The following is an 18,714-nucleotide window of genomic DNA, read 5'->3' as shown; positions in this document are numbered from 1 at the left end:
ATCTTCACTTATGAGGCCTCAGTCAATCAAACGCTGAGTCGCCCCTTATGGTGAGTTGAAGATCTGCAAGCCGCCATTATACGTGACCAGCAATTTTACTGGGAAACCCCAGCGATACTTTATTTGATGTTGCCTTAGTGCAGCGGTAATCGGGGCAAATTCCCTTCTTTTTGCAAGTGTAGCTGCAGAGAGGTCTGTGTAGACCGCTATACCTTTGAAATCCTCCGTTGGAGTCGGGTTCTGCCTTAGGACTCTCAGAAACGCTTCCTTGGTGGTATAGAAGTGGATCCTGGCAATAACATCACGTGGAAGAGATGAATCTAGACCTTTAGGCTTAGGAACTCTATGGATGCAATCTATTATCAAGTCCCTTTCTGTGGTCTCAGGCAATGCCGCTTTAATAAGTTGATGCAGGAGGTGCTCCAGCTCATTTGCTTCGACAGACTCTGGGATCCCATGGATTCGGACGTTATTCCGTCTGTGTCTGTCCTCCAAGTCTTGTAGCTTAGCTGTTAATTTAGCAATATCGTCCTCCATAGCCTCATGGGCATCAATCAGAGTGTTAACCTCCAAGTGAGACGTGCGATCGCCAATGCTCTGTATATCTTTTCTGAGGTCTTTTAGAAGCCCCAGCATGTCCTCCTTCATAGAGGAACGTAAATTCTCCAGCATGGAGTGCATGATGTCCGCTGTTAGCTGAGTAGGTTCGAGGACTTCCCGCTCAGGCCCACGCTTGTCAGCAGAGCTAAACGCAGATGGCAATGGCGTTCCCGCCGGAGAGGCCAACGTGCAAGCTGGAGGTGGAGTCCCTCTCTGACCAGTCTCTACTGTCGTCGCTTTACCGAAGAATTTGGTCAGTTTAGCTGGGGCAGGACGCCTTCTGACCTTCCCCATGGCTGGAGCACTTGATAATGCTTCAATTAGCTGCGATATGGGGCAGGAGTAGTAGCTGTGAGCCGCTTGTTGAATGTTAAGTCCGGAGAAGACGTGCTATGCGACTGGCGCCATCAGCGTGCAGGCCACGCCCCCCATAAGAATCTGTGCTATAGAGGGGGTTATATACCAATTTTCAGGGCAATTAGATCAGCTTTGGTTTGGAACGAATAGATTCTGACCCAAAACAAACTTTTTGAAAACTTTTTAGGATCCAAAACAAATCAAATGTTGAAAGATTCTCTCATCTCTACTCAAGGCGTTCTAGAATGACTTATCTATAATAATGTGGACACCCCAATAGCAGCAGTATCAGACTGCTTTTTCATCACAATTTGTGAATCAAGGCATAATATAATTGCTTATCTATTAATCAAGAGGGACACTGTTCAATTAGTCCCTGCATTCTCCCTATGCTCTCCCTATAATGTGTAAAAAGTCTCTTTTCAATCTCCCTACACTATCCCTGCGCTCTCCCTATTGAATATTTTACAATTAAAGGCTTCCCTAGCACTTGTCATGTCTCTCCCTATGCTCTGCTCACAGTGAAATGGCAAAGACCGCACGGGATGAGGCATTTAAAGGGGTGACAAGCTGCTGATTGGCTGTCTGCACGGCATTATAGGTGATCTTGTGTTCCCGGGCTTCTTACTTTCACTTTGTAACACGCGTAGCCACCATTTTAGGAAGAAATTGATTAGTTACCATGAAGCGCCAGGAAATTCCGATTCAGTGCAAGTCAATTTTTTTTTAAACTTTGGATCGAATTTCACTTCAGATGCCTCGATTCGCTCAACACCTGGTATAACTAATATCATCTCATAGTATCACCTATTTAATGCACTAAGCACCTATACACTATGTCACTGCTTGAGAAAAGTCCCAGTGAGAGGACTGAAACATTTCTGTTTGGTGATTAAATTCACCTTTATTAAAAGTTATCCCCTATTTTTATTGCTATTGATGATGTTTTTACTTGGTATATTTTTTGTATTGTATGAAATCAAGTATTAATCTTTTTATTATACGGACCATATCTTTTAGTTGTTTTTATGTTTTTTTGTGATTCCTTGGGAAATGGTCCTTATGATGTTTAAGAAGTTAATATGTTATATTGCATTTATGTTTAACATAGTGAATAACAAAATCAACCTTTTATATATTCACTCATGATAATAATAAATAATTTTGCTACTTAAACCTAATTCTAGAGAATAATAGAATGTATATTTATTTACTAACACCATCAAAAGTTTTAGACCAAATGTACAGTATATAACATGAATATTGAACAGTTCCACTTATAGTTTGATGTTAAAAGTACAAATGCAGTATAGCTCAATGTCAATGCAATACACAGTTTTAAAAAATGACAGCAAAAACATTATTTTGGACTTAAAAATATGTTCCTACCTGCAGCTAATTTAAGATCTACTGCTATACCAAGAAACCTTCCAGCATAAATAACAGATGGCAGCAGGGAATACAAATTATTTTAAAAGTATTTCTTGGATATTTGACAGAAAACAATTCAGTTTTCCATAACAAATTGATCTTATTTTTTTAAGTTTTTTTTTACAACTTTTCTAACCTCAATATTCTATTGTAGAAGCAGAGAGTAAGGTAATAAATGACAAATCTCATAAAGTCACAACAAAAGCCATATAAACATTAATGTTATGGGTTGTATAGCGGCAACATCTTTGTGATCAAAATAGTATAAAAATTACAAAAATAAAAGCTACAAAAAGGTGTAAAAATGCTGTGTGTGAATAAAGTTTTATAGGGCATAAGGCAATGGACTATAATCATAGGCGTGTGCAGCCTATTGCATTAGGGTGTGCACCCTAAAGCACAAACACACATACTGCACATGCGTGTGTATATACACTGCTCAAAAAAATAAAGGGAACACATAAATAACACATCCTAGATCTGAATTAATCTAATATTCTTCTGAAATACTTTGTTCTTTACATAGTTGAATGTGCTGACAACAAAATCACACAAAAATTAAAAAATAGAAATCAAATTTTTTAACCCATGGAGGTCTGGATTTGGAGTCACACTCAAAATTAAAGTGGAAAAACACACTACAGGCTGATCCAACTTTGATGTAATGTTCTTAAAACAAGTCAAAATGAGGCTCAGTAGTGTGTGTGGCCTCCACGTGCCTGTATGACCTCCCTACAACGCCTGTGCATGCTCCTGATGAGGTGGCGGACGGTCTCCTGAGGGATCTCCTCCCAGACCTGGACTAAAGCATCTGCCAACTCCTGGACAGTCTGTGGTGCAGTTGGTGGATAGAGCGAGACATGATGTCCCAGATGTGCTCAATTGGATTCAGGTCTGGGGAACGGGCGGGCCAGTCCATAGCATCAATGCCTTTGTCTTGCAGGAACTGCTGACACACTCCAGCCACATGAGGTCTAGCATTGTCTTGCATTAGGAGGAACCCAGGGCCAACCCCACCAGCATATGATCTCACAAGGGGTCTGAGGATCTCATCTCGGTACCTAATGGCAGTCAGGCTACCTCTGGCAAGCACATGGAGGGCTGTGCGGCCCTCCAAAGAAATGCCACCCCACACAATTACTGACCCTATGCCAAACCGGTCATGCTGGAGGATGTTGCAGGCAGCAGAACGTTCTCCACGGCGTCTCCAGACTCTGTCACGTCTGTCACATGTGCTCAGTGTGAACCTGCTTTCATCTGTGAAGAGCACAGGGCGCCAGTGGCGAATTTGCCAATCTTGGTGTTCTCTGGCAAATGCCAAATGTCCTGCACGGTGTTGGGCTGTAAGCACAACCCCCACCTGTGGACGTCGGGCCCTCATATCACCCTCATGGAGTCTGTTTCTGACCGTTTGAGCAGACACATGCACATTTGTGGCCTGCTGGAGGTAATTTTGCAGGGCTCTGGCAGTGCTCCTCCTGTTCCTCCTTGCACAAAGGCGGAGGTACCGGTCCTGCTGCTGGGTTGTTGCCCTCCTACGGCCTCCTCCACGTCTCCTGATGTACTGGCCTGTCTCCTGGTAGCGCCTGCATGCTCTGGACACTACGCTGACAGACACAGCAAACCTTCTTGCCACAGCTTGCATTGATGTGCCATCCTCGATAAGCTGCACTACCTGAGCCACTTGTGTGGGTTGTAGACTCCGTCTTATGCTACCACTAGAGTGAAAGCACCGCCAGCATTCAAAAGTGACCAAAAAATCAGCCAGGAAGCATAGGAACTGAGAAGTGGTCTGTGGTTACTACCTGCAGAACCACTCCTTTTTTGGGGGTGTCTTGCTAATTGCCTATAATTTCCACCTGTTGTCTATCCCATTTGCACAACAGCATGTGAAATTGATTGTCACTCAGTGTTGCTTCCTAAGTGGACAGTTTGATTTCACAGAAGTGTGATTGACTTGGAGTTACATTGTGTTGTTTAAGTGTTCCCTTTATTTTTTTGAGCAGTGTATATATATATATATATATATATATATATAACCTTTATGCCATTAGCCATCATTATCAGCCCTTATGCCTCATTAGCCAATATTATGCCTCTCATTAGCCCCCATTATGCCTTATTAGCCCCATCATCAGCCCTTATGCCTCATTAGCCCCCATTATCAGCCCTTATGCCTCATTAGCCCCCATTATCAGCCCTTATGCCTCATTAGTCCCATTATCAGCCCTTATGCCTCATTAGCTCCCATTATACCTCTCATTAGCCCCATTATGCCTCATTAGACCCCAATTATACCTCATTAGCCCCCAATTATGCCTCATTAGCCCCCATTATGACTCTCAGCCCCCATATGCCTTTCATTAGCCCCCATAGGCCTCTTATTAGCCCCCATATGCCCTTCATTAGCCCCCATATGTCTCTCATTAGCCTAATTTTTTATAAAATAAAAAAACACTTACCTCTTTGCCCCTGGACGCCGCAGCTACTCGTCACCCACGATCCTCTTCCTCCTGCTGTCGGCTGTATTCTGAACTGGCGCGCACAGCGTGACGTCACAAAGCGCCTCACGCTGTGCACAGCCCTGCACAGCCGACAGCCGAGGACAAGGAAGCGGTAAGTACATAGCGTTCACAGCTTCCTGGCCCTCTGGTACTAATGAGCGCTTCCAAAATGGAAGCTCTTATTAGTATTCGCCGGACAGCAGGCTTGATTAGGGTGTGCCCAGGCACATCCGGCACACCCCGTGCGCATGCCTATGGGACTGTTTGTTTAAATGAATATATAGTAGCTGTTGTTTCTATAATTTAGCCCTTAATTTTCACTTTATCATATGCAACATTTTCACGGGCTTTACATTTCACCACTTGTACAGACCCACCTGTGCAAAAGCACACATTCATGCCCCTTCATACTATAAAGTCAAAATCACTCAATATTCCCCTATATGGTGCATCAGTAAATGCAGTGGTGTATCTACGTTATTTGACACCCAAGGAAAATCTTTTATCTGGAACCCCCCTTCTCCTCACTACAAAAAAAATATATATTTTTACATGTCCCCCTGTGGCTCCCACATATTTTAATGACCCCGATGCCTCTCTATATAGTATAATTACCTCCATTGCCCCCCATACAATATAATGACCCCCAGTGTCACATATATTATAATGACCCGCAGTGCCCCTATAAAGTAAAATAACCTCCGGTGGCCCCTCACACAGTATAATGACCCCCTAGTTGCCCCCTCACATACCTGTCATTGCTCTGGGAGCCGATGGTTCTTTCATTCTTTGAGGACGCTCATCTCTCTGTGCTCCTTCTCTCCTCTGGCCCGACGCAGCAGTGATGCACACATCATGACGTCACTGCTCAGCGGGGCCTGGAGGAAAAAAGGAGCTCAGGGGGCTTAGCTGTGGTCAGTGAATGAAACAACTGCTGACTCCTCTGAATTCTAGCAATAAGCCCTTCCATCTGTATTGATGGAAGCATTCATAGCAGCCTGCGCTTTCTGACAGCTGGGAGGGAGGAATTGTGGAATAGGGAGATGGGTAGGGAGGAAACTTGGTGAGATAAACTGTTCAAAGACATTAAGTGGAGACACCAACTGAGTAGAGAATAGAAGTTTAACAAGAAATTTAAGTTGTTACGAATTAATTTGCTACAAATCACTGTAAATCAGGTATACGTAGGCCAATCTACCTAAAAAATTCACAGACAAAACGGTAATCAGGATATTACATCTCTAAATTGAAGCTAGTAACGGATAAATAAATAGAGGCGCTAAAACTAAAACGTTTGTTGGTATACGCTAAAAAAGATGGGAATTCATGAATCCATTAAAAATTCCCATGTGTGGTGAGCGCACAGAAACCACACTCAGGGGACTTTAATATATAGGTCTTGAGTGTATCAGGCAAGCTACATGTGCCTATAACAGTCAGGTCCATAAATATTGGGACATCAACACAATTCTAACATTTTTGGCTCTATACACCACCACAATGGATTTGAAATGAAACAAACAAGATGTGCTTTAACTGCAGACTGTCAGCTTTAATTTGAGGGTATTTACATGCAAATAAGGTGAACGGTGTAGGAATAACAACAGTTTGCATATTCGCCTCCCACTTGTTAAGGGACCAAAAGTAATGGAACAATTGGCTTCTCAGCTGTTCCATGGCCAGGTGTGTGTTATTTTCTCATTATTCCAATTAAAATGAGCAGATAAAAGGTCCAGAGTTCATTTCAAGTGTGCTATTTGGAATTTGTTTCTGTCAACTCTCAAGATGAGATCCAAAGAGCTGTCACTATCAGTGAAGCAAGCCATCAGTAGGCTGAAAAAACAAAGCAAACCCATCAGAGAGATAGCAAAAACATTAGGCGTGGCCAAAACAACTGTTTGGAGCATTCTTAAAAAGAAGGAACACACCAGTGAGCTCAGCAACACCAAAAGACCCGGAAGACCATGTAAAAAAATTGTGGTGGATGACCGAAGAATTCTTTCCCTGGTGAAAAAAACACCATTCACAACAGTTGGCCAGATCAAGAACACTCTCCAGGAGGTAGGTGTATGTGTGTCAAAGTCAACAATCAAGAGAAGACTTTACCAGAGTGAATACAGAGGGTTCACCACAAGATGTAAACCATTGGTGAGCCTCAAAAACAGGAAGGCCAGATTAGAGTTTGCCAAACGACATCTAAAAAGCCTTCACAGTTCTGGAACAACATCCTATGGACAGATAAGACCAAGATCAACTTGAACCAGAGTGATGGGAAGAGAAGAGTATGGAGAAGGAAAGGAACTGCTCATGATCCTAAGCATACCACCTCATCAGTGAAGCATGGTGGTGGTAGTGTCATGGCGTTAAACCCAGCGTCTGATGATGTCTATGCTTTCCAGACTTCAGGCTGTAATTGACTGCAAAGTATTTGCAACCTAGTATTAAAAAGTGAAAGTTTGATTTATGATTATTATTATGTCCCATTACTTTTGGTCCCTTAACAAGTGGGAGGCACATATGCAAACTGTTGTAATTACTACACCGTTCACCTAATTTGGATGTAAATCCCCTCAAATTAAAGCTGACAGTCTGCAGTTAAAGCACATCTTGTTCGTTTAATTTCAAATCCATTGTGGTGTTGTATAGAGCCAAAAATGTTAGAATTGTGTTGATGTCCCAATATTTATGCACCTGACTGTACAAGCAAAAAAATGCTTTAGAACATATAACTAACACACCACAAGCAGTGGCGTAACTACCGGGGAAGCAGCTGCTTCGGGGCCCGGGCTGCCAAGGGGGCCCTGCGCCCGGCAGCGTGTGTGACAGTTTATTTTCAAGTTAGTTAAACATTGACTCTTGTCTTAATGTTCAGGACCCCTTCATAGCAGCAGCGGCTGACCAGGCCCCCTCGCTAATGTGATTTAATCTTACTGTCTCCTAATGTGTCTGGGATTCGAACCCATGACCTCCAATGTATCAGTGGCAAAGCATTTACCCTCACAGCCATAAAGGCTGCATTGCAACTGATTTTAAAAAAAATATGAGACTTCTACTGTTATAGCTGGCTAAGTGTACATCTATACACATGACAGCTGCCCCATATGTAAATATGTAAGAAACAGTCATGTAATGTCTCTAAGTTTCATTATCCTGGTAAACTGTGTTAAAATTGAATGTAAAATGCCTGCAGTATTAGTTTGGTCAATAGATGGCAGCATAGGACCAATTTGCATTGGAGTTTAGCATAGAGAAAGTGTATTACTGTGATACTAGTTCTTTAAGACAGCAGCTAAGTGTTGAAGTGACACGCCCCTTATGATGTCACCCTGCCTCAGTGTGAGCAGGAAGCAGGAGGAAGCGAGACTTGAACTACAACTGCCGCCATATTGGCAAGATAGAAAACAAGTTCTGTGTTGTGTAAGACGTGTGTGGAGATACTAAAGGACTTCCCTGTGTGGCCAAGCTGTGTGAACTTCGGTCTAGAGACGGATGGAGTACAAAGAAACAGTGCATTTAGTGAAACCAAGTTAAAAAGGACTGTGTGCAGCAACTAACCTGTGGAGCCGACATTGGGCTGTGTGGATTGCCCCAAACAGTAAAGAGACTCACAGTGCTGTCGAGGTACCGGACAGTAACTGTAATAATCCTGGATTATATTCAACTGGTTTTCCGGCCTGCTGAGGAGGACTTCTTTGTTGCGGATTCTGCGCTGATTAAAGAAAAGGACGACATCGGGCCCCACCGTGCACTGCCACAAACTGTAAGCGGTCCACTTGGACCACTGGAATAAGGATGGTGCGCACCCGCTTGAAAGTTAGGGTCAGTTAGGGATAGTTTCTGGGACTATTCTTTCTTAGTGTCCGCACTGCAAATACGGACACAGCAAAGGTGAAAATTGTTGCAGTGTTTAACTTGTATTGTTTATACTGTTTTGAATATTTTGCTTGTCTTTACCTTTGTAACTGCATTGTTAACCTGCTTTTATAAATTTATAGTAAATGCAATTTTATTAATCTTGACTTCTGCGTACGCACTCTTTTCTGGTTGCGGAGTCAAACCACCTGCCTTGCTCTCGGTTCACATGTACAGTTCTGGGCTCCTGTAAACAAGGCAGACATAGCATGTAAACAGGGTCCAGAGGAGGGCAACTAAAGTAATAACTGGAATGGGGCAACTACAGTACCCTGAAAGATTATCAAAATTATGGTTATTCACTTAAGAAAAAAGACGACTGAGGGGAGATCTAATTACTATGTATAAATATATCAGGGGTCAGTACAGAGATCTATCCCATCATCTATTTATCCCCAGGACTGTGACTGTGACGAGGGGACATCCTCTGCGTCTGGAGGAAAGAAGGTTTGTACACAGACATAGAAGAGGATTATTTACGGTAAGAGCAGTGAGACTATGGAACTCTCTGCCTGAGGAGGTGGTGATGGTGAGTACAATAAAGGAATTCAAGAGGGGCCTGGATGTATTTCTGGAGCATAATAATATTACAGGCTATAGCTACTAGAGAGGGGTCATTGATCCAGGTAGTTATTCTGATTGCCTGATTGGAGTCGGGAAGGAATTTAGTATTTCCCTAAAGTGGGGAAAATTGGCTTCTACCTCACAGATGTTTTTTTTTGCCTTCCTCTGGATCAACTTGCAGGATGACCGGCCGAACTGGATGGACAAATGTCTTTTTTCGGACTTATGTACTATGTTACTATGTTACTAGACCAGTGCCACCAGGTGGTCGGTTGGATTGCAGCAGATACTGTTTCCAGTCGGTTAAGCACCACCCTGTCTTCCACCAAGTCCATTCTTAGTAGCCAAGAGTCTGGTCAACAGAATCCTCTCCCCGATTCTCCTTCCTCCCACCATGGAGAGTCTGGCCAAACAAGTGATCCCACACTCGGAAATTCATAGGAGCTCTTTCCATCGCCATAACTTGATTTGGCCCTCTTGCCAAGCATGCTTGAAGAGGGACATGAGATCTTGTGCCCTGATTCCCAACCTCTTGAGCATCCACAGTCATAAGAACATGACGGTGGGGAATAGTAATTAGTGCTTAATGAGGTGGATGATGATGAGACGCAGTTGCCAATAAGTCAACGGCAATAACAGTCTCAAGAGGTTGATGAAGAGGATGAGACACAGTTGTCAATCACTGAGGTTGTGGTTAGGTCAACAAATCAAGAGGATGATCAGAGTGAGGAAGTGGAAGAGGAAGTGGCGGACGATGAGGTCACTGACCCAACCAGGGAAGGTGGAAAGCCGAGCAAGGACAGCAGTACAGAGGGGGAGGGATCTGCAGCACAGCAACAGGCTGGAAGACGCAGTGGGGTGGCAAAAGGGAGAAGGCAGGCCACACTACACAGACCTGCAACTGTTCCACGGCGCAACCCCGCTTGCGGAAATCTCCCTTGCCAAGGGTTAGGTGTTCCGCAGTATGGCGCTTTTTTTGAGGAAAGTGTGGACGACAAAAGAATAGTAGTTTGCAACCTGTGCCACACCAAAATGAGTCAGGGCGTGAACACCAGCAACCTCACTACCACCAGCATGATCCACCACATGGCATCCAAGCACCGTAATAAGTGGGACAAACACCTGGATCCACAATCTGTGTCAGCGGGTCACATCACTGCCTCCTCTTCCCCTATGGTGTGCACTGGCCAATCGCCTGGATGCACCTGGACCTTCGCAAGCACCATCAATGACCACATCCACTTCCCTGTCCCATCGCAGTGTCCAAATGTCATTACCCCAGGCATTTGAATGCAAGCACAAATTCCCAGCCACTCACCCACAGGCCATAGCACTAAATGTGCACCTTTCAAAATTACTGGCCCTGGAAATGTTGCCATTTTAGGCTTGTGAACACTAAGGCCTTCAGCAGCCTGATGTCGGCGGCCATCCCGCGGTACTCTGTCCCCAGCCACCACTATTTTTTAAGGTGTGCGTGCCTGCCTTACACCAACATGTGTCCCGAAACATCACATGTGCCCTGACAATTGCAGTTACTGGGAAGGTCCACTTAACCACGGACACATGGACAAGTGCATTCTGTCAGGGACGATACATTTCCCTGACAGCACACTGGGTGAACATTGTGGTGGCCGGGAGCGAGTCGTACCCTGGGATGGCACAGGTGCTACTGACGCAGAGGATTGTGGGCCCTAGTTCCATCAGGGTTTCCGCCAGCACCCACGTTAGTGGCTTCAACCCCCACTTCTCCTCCTCCGACTCCTGCTCCACTTCCACTTCCACGTGCAGCACCAGTCAGCCATCAGCCGGTAGCTGGAAGCAGTGTAGCACTGCAGTGGGGAAGCGTCAACAGGCCGTGCTGAAGCTGATATGCTTAGTGTACAAACAGCACACCGCCAAAGAGCTGTTGCAGGGGATAAGTGACCAGACTGAGCTCTGGCTCTTGCCACTCAACCTACAACCAGGCATGGTTGTGTGTGATAATGGCCGTAACTTGGTGGCGGCTTTGGAGCTCAGCAAGCTCACACACATCCCAAGCCTAGCCCACGTCTTAAACTTAGTGGTTCAGCGGTTTCTCAAAACCTACCCCATTTTGCTTGAGCTACTGGTGAAGGTGCGCCGTGTGTGTGCACATTTCTGCAAGTCATCGACAGCTTTAGCTGGTCTGTGAACGCGGCAGCAGCACTTTAACTTGCCAACTCACCGGCTGTTGTGCGACATGAGCACACACTGGAACTCAATGTTGCATATGTTGGCCAGTCTTTGTGAGCAGCAGAGGGCAGTAGTGGAATACCAGCTGCGACATGGTTGCCACATTTCCAGTCATCTTCTGCTAATCAGAAGCGAGAAGTGGGCATGGATGTCTGACCTCTGTGAGGTTTTAAGAAACTTTGAGTAATCAACACAGATGGTGAGCGGCGATAATGCTATTATCAGCGTAACCATCCCAGTTCTGTGTCTACTCAAACGATCACAATTAAGGACGACCCTTTGCATGTGGAAGAGGTGGAAATGGGGGAAGAAGACATTACACAGGGTGATAGCCAGACCACCCTCCGTCCGTTTTCTTAGCGTGAATTGGACGATGAAGAGGAGGAGCAGGAGACGTTTGCTTCCGCTACAGAGGGTAGTACCCATGGAAGTTTAATTCCATCTGTTCAGCATGGGTGGGCAGAAGAGGAGGAAGAGGATGAGGAGATGGACAGTCATCCTCCTGATGATGACAGCGAAGTCTTGCCTGTTGGTACTCTGGCACACATGGCTGACTTTATGTTAGGCTGCCTTTCCCGTGACCCGTGTGTAATAAGCATTTTAGACAACACGAATTACTGGGTGTTCACCCTTCTCAAACCCCGCTACAAAGAGAACTTCTGATCTCTCTCATTCCTCAGGTGGAGAGGACGAGCAAAAAGATGCAGAAGGTCCTTGTTGAAAAATTGCTCCAAAAATTTCCATCTGACAACGCTGGCGTCAGAGTCCGTACTTCCTTAGGCAACCGAGGAGGGGAGACAAGGGGAACATACAGAAGTTCCAACAGAGGCAGGGCAACACTCTCCAAGGCCTGGGACAGTTTCATGAAACCCCGCCAGCACCCTCACCCTGATGCGTGGCCTAGTGTCACAAGGAGGTAAAAGTTTTGGAAGATGGTGAAGGAGTAGGTAGCAGACCATGTCAGCGTCCTCAGTGATCCTTCAGTGCCTTACAACCACTAGGTGTTCAAGCTGGACACCATTGCACGAACTGGCGCTCTACACCTTGGAGGTGCTGGCCTGCCCTGCCACCAGCGTTTTGTCTGAGTGGGTATTTATTGCTGCTGTTGGCATTATAAGGAAAGCGGTTGAACAAAGGAACTTTAAATGTGTGGTTTAATGTACTCAATACACTGTATTCCCATGCACCCCTTCCACCACAAAAAGGGTATATGGTTAAATCTTCTTTTTCTTATCCTCCTCCTCCTCTTCCATCATATCAACATGCTTATTCGTCACATATAATTCACTCGCATATATGCCCTTGCATACAATTTTTTACAGAGTCAGCTCACCTTCAGGCCCTCGCATATAATATTTTACAGGGTCAGCTCACCTGCAGGCCCTCGCATATAATGTTTGTCAGGGTCAGCTCACCTGCAGGCCCTCACCTAGAATCTTTTACAGGGTCAGCTTACCTTCTGATGACAACAGCAAAGTTTTGCCTGTTGGTACTCTGGCACACATGGCTGACTATGGCATGTTATATGCATTTTAGACAACACGGATTACTGTTTGTTCACCCATCTCAACCCACGCTACAAAGAGAACTTCTCATCTCTCATTCCTCTGGTGGAGAGGACAAGCAAAACGGTGCTATACCAGAAGGTCCTTGTTGAAAAATTGCTCCAAAGTTGATAGGGCAGACATCCAAATGGATCGTCGCCATCACGGGGACGTGTGATTGCCTAGAAGTTATCTAGAATTAACAAAGCGGGAGCAGGCCCTCACCTACAAGTCCAGTCTCAGTAGCCAAGAGTCCGTTCAACACAATCCTCACCATGATGGCACACTGGGTGAATGTTGTGGAGACCGGAGCAAGTGGGCTGCTGGCACCAGACTTGCCCTCCAATAGATCCTTGTTAACGGAAAGAGTACTCATTCCAATAAGAGGGCCTCTTATGAGTGCAGTATTGTTATTTATCGTCACTCCTTCCCCGAGTCGGGAGTGGCTAATTGCCGCGCACCTGCTTCCTTCCTTGGACACTTGTGCTTTAATAACTTGTCCCTCTCTGGGTGGTTCACAATTAGAAAAAAAATGGGGCAAGGCAACAACAGCCAATCAGATTTCAGCCATTGACCTGCCTTGGATGTGGTAGTCATTTCTGATCACCATGGTAGGCGCAGAAAAGAGCATCGAAAGATGATAGGGCAGACGTCCAAACGGAACGTCGCCGTCACGGGGACGTGCAATCACTCAGAGGTTATCTAGAGTCACCAATGCGGCTGCAGGTCCTCGCCCCTAATGTTTTAGATGGTCAGATCAGCAGGCCCTTGCTCCAAATGTTTTTCAGGGTCACCAGCAGGCCATCAATCATAATTTTTCAAGGGTGTTTATGATGCCCTCCTTTATGTGTAACAAAGGGTGTTTTGGAGTGCCAGTTCCTTGAAATTTTTGGCAGCCCTTTCACTTAATGCAGAGGCTTTATGAGTGTAGGAGTCCCACTACCTGAACAATTGTACCACAATTGTGAATGAGGCCCTTCTTTTGGTGATATACAGGTTGTATCCGAGTACCTCTTCCTTGTAAATTTTGGCAGCCCTTGCACGAATTGCAAGAATGATTCTTAACAATTTTTCCTCTAAAGATTTTTTTTTTTTAGGTTTTGTGCGTATTATTGTCAGTCTGTAAAAAAGGCGTACTACTCAGACAACATGGTTCCCAGCAGCAATCTGGGAGTCCAAGATGCATCGAGACATCCTCCCCATGCTGTTCCCAAACCATTTTGGTGGTGTTTCTATCAATTTCTGACCTTTTCCTATGAACCAGGCACCCTCCCCTCTTCAGAGCAGGGGGTGCCTGGTTTAATGTTTGGGTTCTTCCATTGACTTCCATTATACTCGGGTGATCGGTAGAGCACCCGAGCATCCCGATGTGTTCGGCCAGAGCACCCGAACCCTTTGGTGCTCGATCAACACTATTCTTTATTCACCCATGTGGTAACAGCAACATTTCAGCTCAACAATTGATCCTTTCTCAAGGAAAGAACAGAATCATGATACAGAGTATATATAGGAAGTTAATCTCATTACATGATTAAAGATCATCAAAATTTCGTAGTTAATATATAAAAATGTGCAAAAAACATAATTCATCTAAAGCCAAATGTCCATAGAACATTATCGTTTTGTCATTAGTGTTGATCGAGCATGCTCGGTCGAACACCAGTTCGGCTCGAGCATTGCTATGCTCGGCCAAACACCACGTGTGTTCGAGCACGATGAGTCAGTGTAGTTAAATGTAATTTAGCATCTATTTCTGTAAAGTTTATGCTGGTATTTGAACTCCTAACCCTTTGTACATTAGAGGCAAGGATCTTATCCACTCAGCTATCCTGGCAGAAACAGTCATGTTTAACTTCTTAGCTATAACATATTTACATATATTATTATATATTTAGAATATATAATATACTAGCAGAAGCACCCGGCTTTGTACAAGTATATTTTATTTATTTAATTAAATTTTTCTGAGTGTCGTTAAAAGATATCGACAGTATCCCCCATAACAGTGACCTCTATAATAACCAGCCCCTTTAACAATGACCTCAACAGTGCCCGCCCCTTTAAAAGTGATCTCCACAGTGCACGCCTCTTTAACAATGACCTCAACAGTGTCCGCCCCTTCAATAGTGACCTCCAAAGTGTCCGCCCCTTTAAACAGTGACCTCCACAGTGCCCGCCTCTTTAACATTGACCTCCAAAGTGGCCGCCCCTTTAACATTGACCTCCACAGTGCCTGCCCCTTTAACAGTGACCTACACAGTGGCTGCCCCTTTAATATTAACCTCCACAGTGCCTGCCCCTTTAAAAGTGCCCGCATTTTTAACAGTGACCTGCACAGTGCCTGCCCATTTAACAGTGACCTCCGCAGTGCCTGCCCCTTTAACAGTTCACACCCCTTTAACAGTTACCTCCACAGTGTCTGCCACTTTAACACTGACTTCCACAGTACTTGCCCCTTTACCACTGACCTCCACAATGCCCGCCGCTTTAACAATGACTGCCATTTTAAACAGTGACTTCCACAGTGCCCGCCCCTTTAACAGTGACCTCCGCAGTGCCTGACCCTTTAACAGTGAGCTGCACAGTGCCCGCCCCTTTAACAGGTACCTCCGAAGTGCTCGCCCCTTTTATATTGATCACCCCTTTAACCGTGACCTTCATAGTGGCCGCCCCTTTAACAGTGACCTTCACAGTGCCTGCCCCTTTAACAATGACTTCCACAGTGCCCGCCCCTTTAACAGTGACCTCCACAGTGCCTGCCACTTTAACAATGAACTCCACAGTGCCCATCCGTTTAATAGTGGCCCCTGCCCCCCATGCATGTAGCAGTTTAGTTGTGCCGTCATGCGTCATATGACTGAATATTTAAGGACCTGCAAACTGCTAAAACCTGTGATCAGTTGTTATGGAAACTTGGCATAGGACCTGCGAGCTTCTATTGGCTAATAAGGGACATGTGACCGTGTAAATGACAGTTCAGATTTAAGTGAAAGGCTTGCTGGCTTCTATTGGCTAATACAGGTCATATTTTGGGAGTATCTCAGGAACGGTACGTCCTAGAGAACTGAGACCCGATCTAAATCCTTCCGGGACACCTGATATATCTGTGTCCCAAATTTGGTGAAGATCGGTCCAGTCGTTTGGTCGTGCATAAAGAACGTCTAGACAAACAGACAGAAACTATTTTTATATATAAATATGCTGATGTCTGGAGGGGGAGAATAATGCAGCGCTTCCCGGGAGAGATGGGGTAGATAGATATATACATGTTGTCCATACTGCTATAATATATCTATGTAACCCATCTCTCCCTGGAAGCCCTGAAATTTTCTCCCCCTCCAGACATCAGCATTGTAGTAGATAAGTGTACATTTTTCTTGAACTTTAAGGAATAAGAATTTCTATTTCAAGTCAACCAAAATGAAGCCCCTTAATCAGTATTTGGTGGAAGCAGTTATATCAAACCCCTTAATCAGTATTTGGAGGAAGCAGGTATATCAAACCACGAGGCACGAGGCAGAGGACCCAGACACACCGTGGCAGTATGCAGTGGAGATGGAGGCAGGGAGTACCTCCGAGTAACTCGCACAAATGGCCCGATGCATGCTCACTTGCTTGCGTAGTGACAGACAAATTGTCACCATTCGGATGAGGGCTGACTACTGGCTTCCCACCTTGTTGGACCCTCGCTACCGGTTCAAAATTGGGGGCATTTTTTTCACCCGCTAAGAGGGAGGACAAACTTAACTACTATAGAGACATTCTATTTAGTCAGTTGTCCACTGCCTATCTGCGCCATTGTTAATCCTCTCGCAATTCTGACTGGGGGGCCCTCTGCGCTCACGTTTCACTGCCATGGCTGCTTGGGAGGGGTGGGGTGGCAGGAGCAGTACCAGCTTCATCAGCAGCAGCCTGAGTCTAGAATCTCTGATGAGCAACTTTCTTCACCCTCCTAGTGAAAAAAATTCTCACCAACAGCAGCATCTAGACCTGGAGCAGAACCTGAACCAGCAGGTGGTGGCATACTTGGACAGCACCCTGCCACGCCACTTTGAAGATCCGCAGGACTACTGGGCAGCAAAACTCGATTTGTTGCCACAACTGGCCGAGTTTGTCTTGGAAAAGCTGTCTTGCCGGGCCAGTAGTGTGGCATCAAAGTGGGTGTTTAGTGCCGCGGGGGGCATATATACCCCAAGAAGAACTCGCCTGTCCACCCAAAATGTAAAGAGACTGACCTTTGTTAAGATGAATCAGGCGGGGATCAGCCAGGATTTCCACCCACTGATGCATCAGACTAGATCATCCATGGTTCCACACCACACTTTGACAAAAGAAATTGGTTTCTTCTGGCTACCTGCCTTATTTATTATTCTGATGCTGCCACTGCCTGATGCCACAAATCTGATACCAAGTGCTCCTTCTTTAACCCACCATCTTCAGCTGGTACTGGTATTGCCACCAACTTCCACACTCTGTCACTGGGTCACTCCTGATGCTGCTGCCACCTCCACACTGTGTCTTTTTGCCACTCTGTGGTCTCCTCATGCTGCTGCCACCTCCACACTGTCATCTTGCCACTATATGGTCTCCTCATGCTGCTGCCACCTCCACACTATGTCACCTTGCCACTCTGTGGCCTCCTGATGCAGCCGCCACCTCCACACTGTCATTGTGCACTCTGTGGTCTCCTCCTGATGCTGCCGCCACTTCCATACTCTGTCATTGGGCCACTCTGTGGTCTCCTCATGCTGCTTCCACCTCATCACTAGGTCATAGTGCCACTCTGTGGACTTCTCATGCTGTTCCCACCCTCCCCACTTCATGACTGGGCCACTATTTTGCCTTTTGGCCTGGCTGATATCATCATTTATTTGACCATTCTTCTGATCTGTCAGAAGGAAGGAAAAATGAGACGCACAACGGATCCTGTCTGTGTAGCAGCTGTAAGGCCTGTATGGTCCCATTAGAATTGGCTTATAATTTGGTAGCCAAAAGCAGAAGTAGGTACAAAACACAGAAGACATGCAAATATTCTATTCACGTGTCATCTCTGTTTTGGATCCACTCCTGGTTTTTTTGGCATTAGCAATACTGATGGATTACTGACCAAATGTTGACCAAGTGAAGGTGGATGCTCAACGGACAGGATCCGTTTATTTGTGGTTATTGTTCTGAAAGATCAGAGGAAGGGCAAAATAATCAGTGATATCAACACAAACTTACCGCTGACACCCTCTCCACTCTGTCGGGGGGCTCTACTTGTATAAGCATTTAATTGAACAGGTTCTGTTGACATCTATGTGGAATCAGCTGATGACTGCAGGGCCAGCGCCACCCATAAGCAGAGTAGGCAACCGCGTAGAGCGCACTCTACCTGGGGGTGCCGGCCACCGCCTGCACCCCGCCCCCTACATCATCTTCTTCTGTTCCTGTACTTAGGCTTTCTTTCAGAAAAGTTTCTCCTGGGATTCGAACTCATGACCTTTCACATCAAAGGCAAGGCATTTACCCTCACAGCTATGAAAGCTATATTACCAGTTGCTTAAAAAAAATATATAAGACTTCTACTGTAGGTAACTTTGATACCTAGT

The sequence above is a fragment of the Bufo bufo genome, chromosome 4 (genome assembly GCF_905171765.1).
Source record: "Bufo bufo chromosome 4, aBufBuf1.1, whole genome shotgun sequence".
NCBI classification, from domain to species: Eukaryota; Metazoa; Chordata; class Amphibia; order Anura; family Bufonidae; genus Bufo; species Bufo bufo.
The sequence above is the reverse complement of the archived record's forward strand: the minus strand, read 5'-3'. Positions refer to the sequence as shown.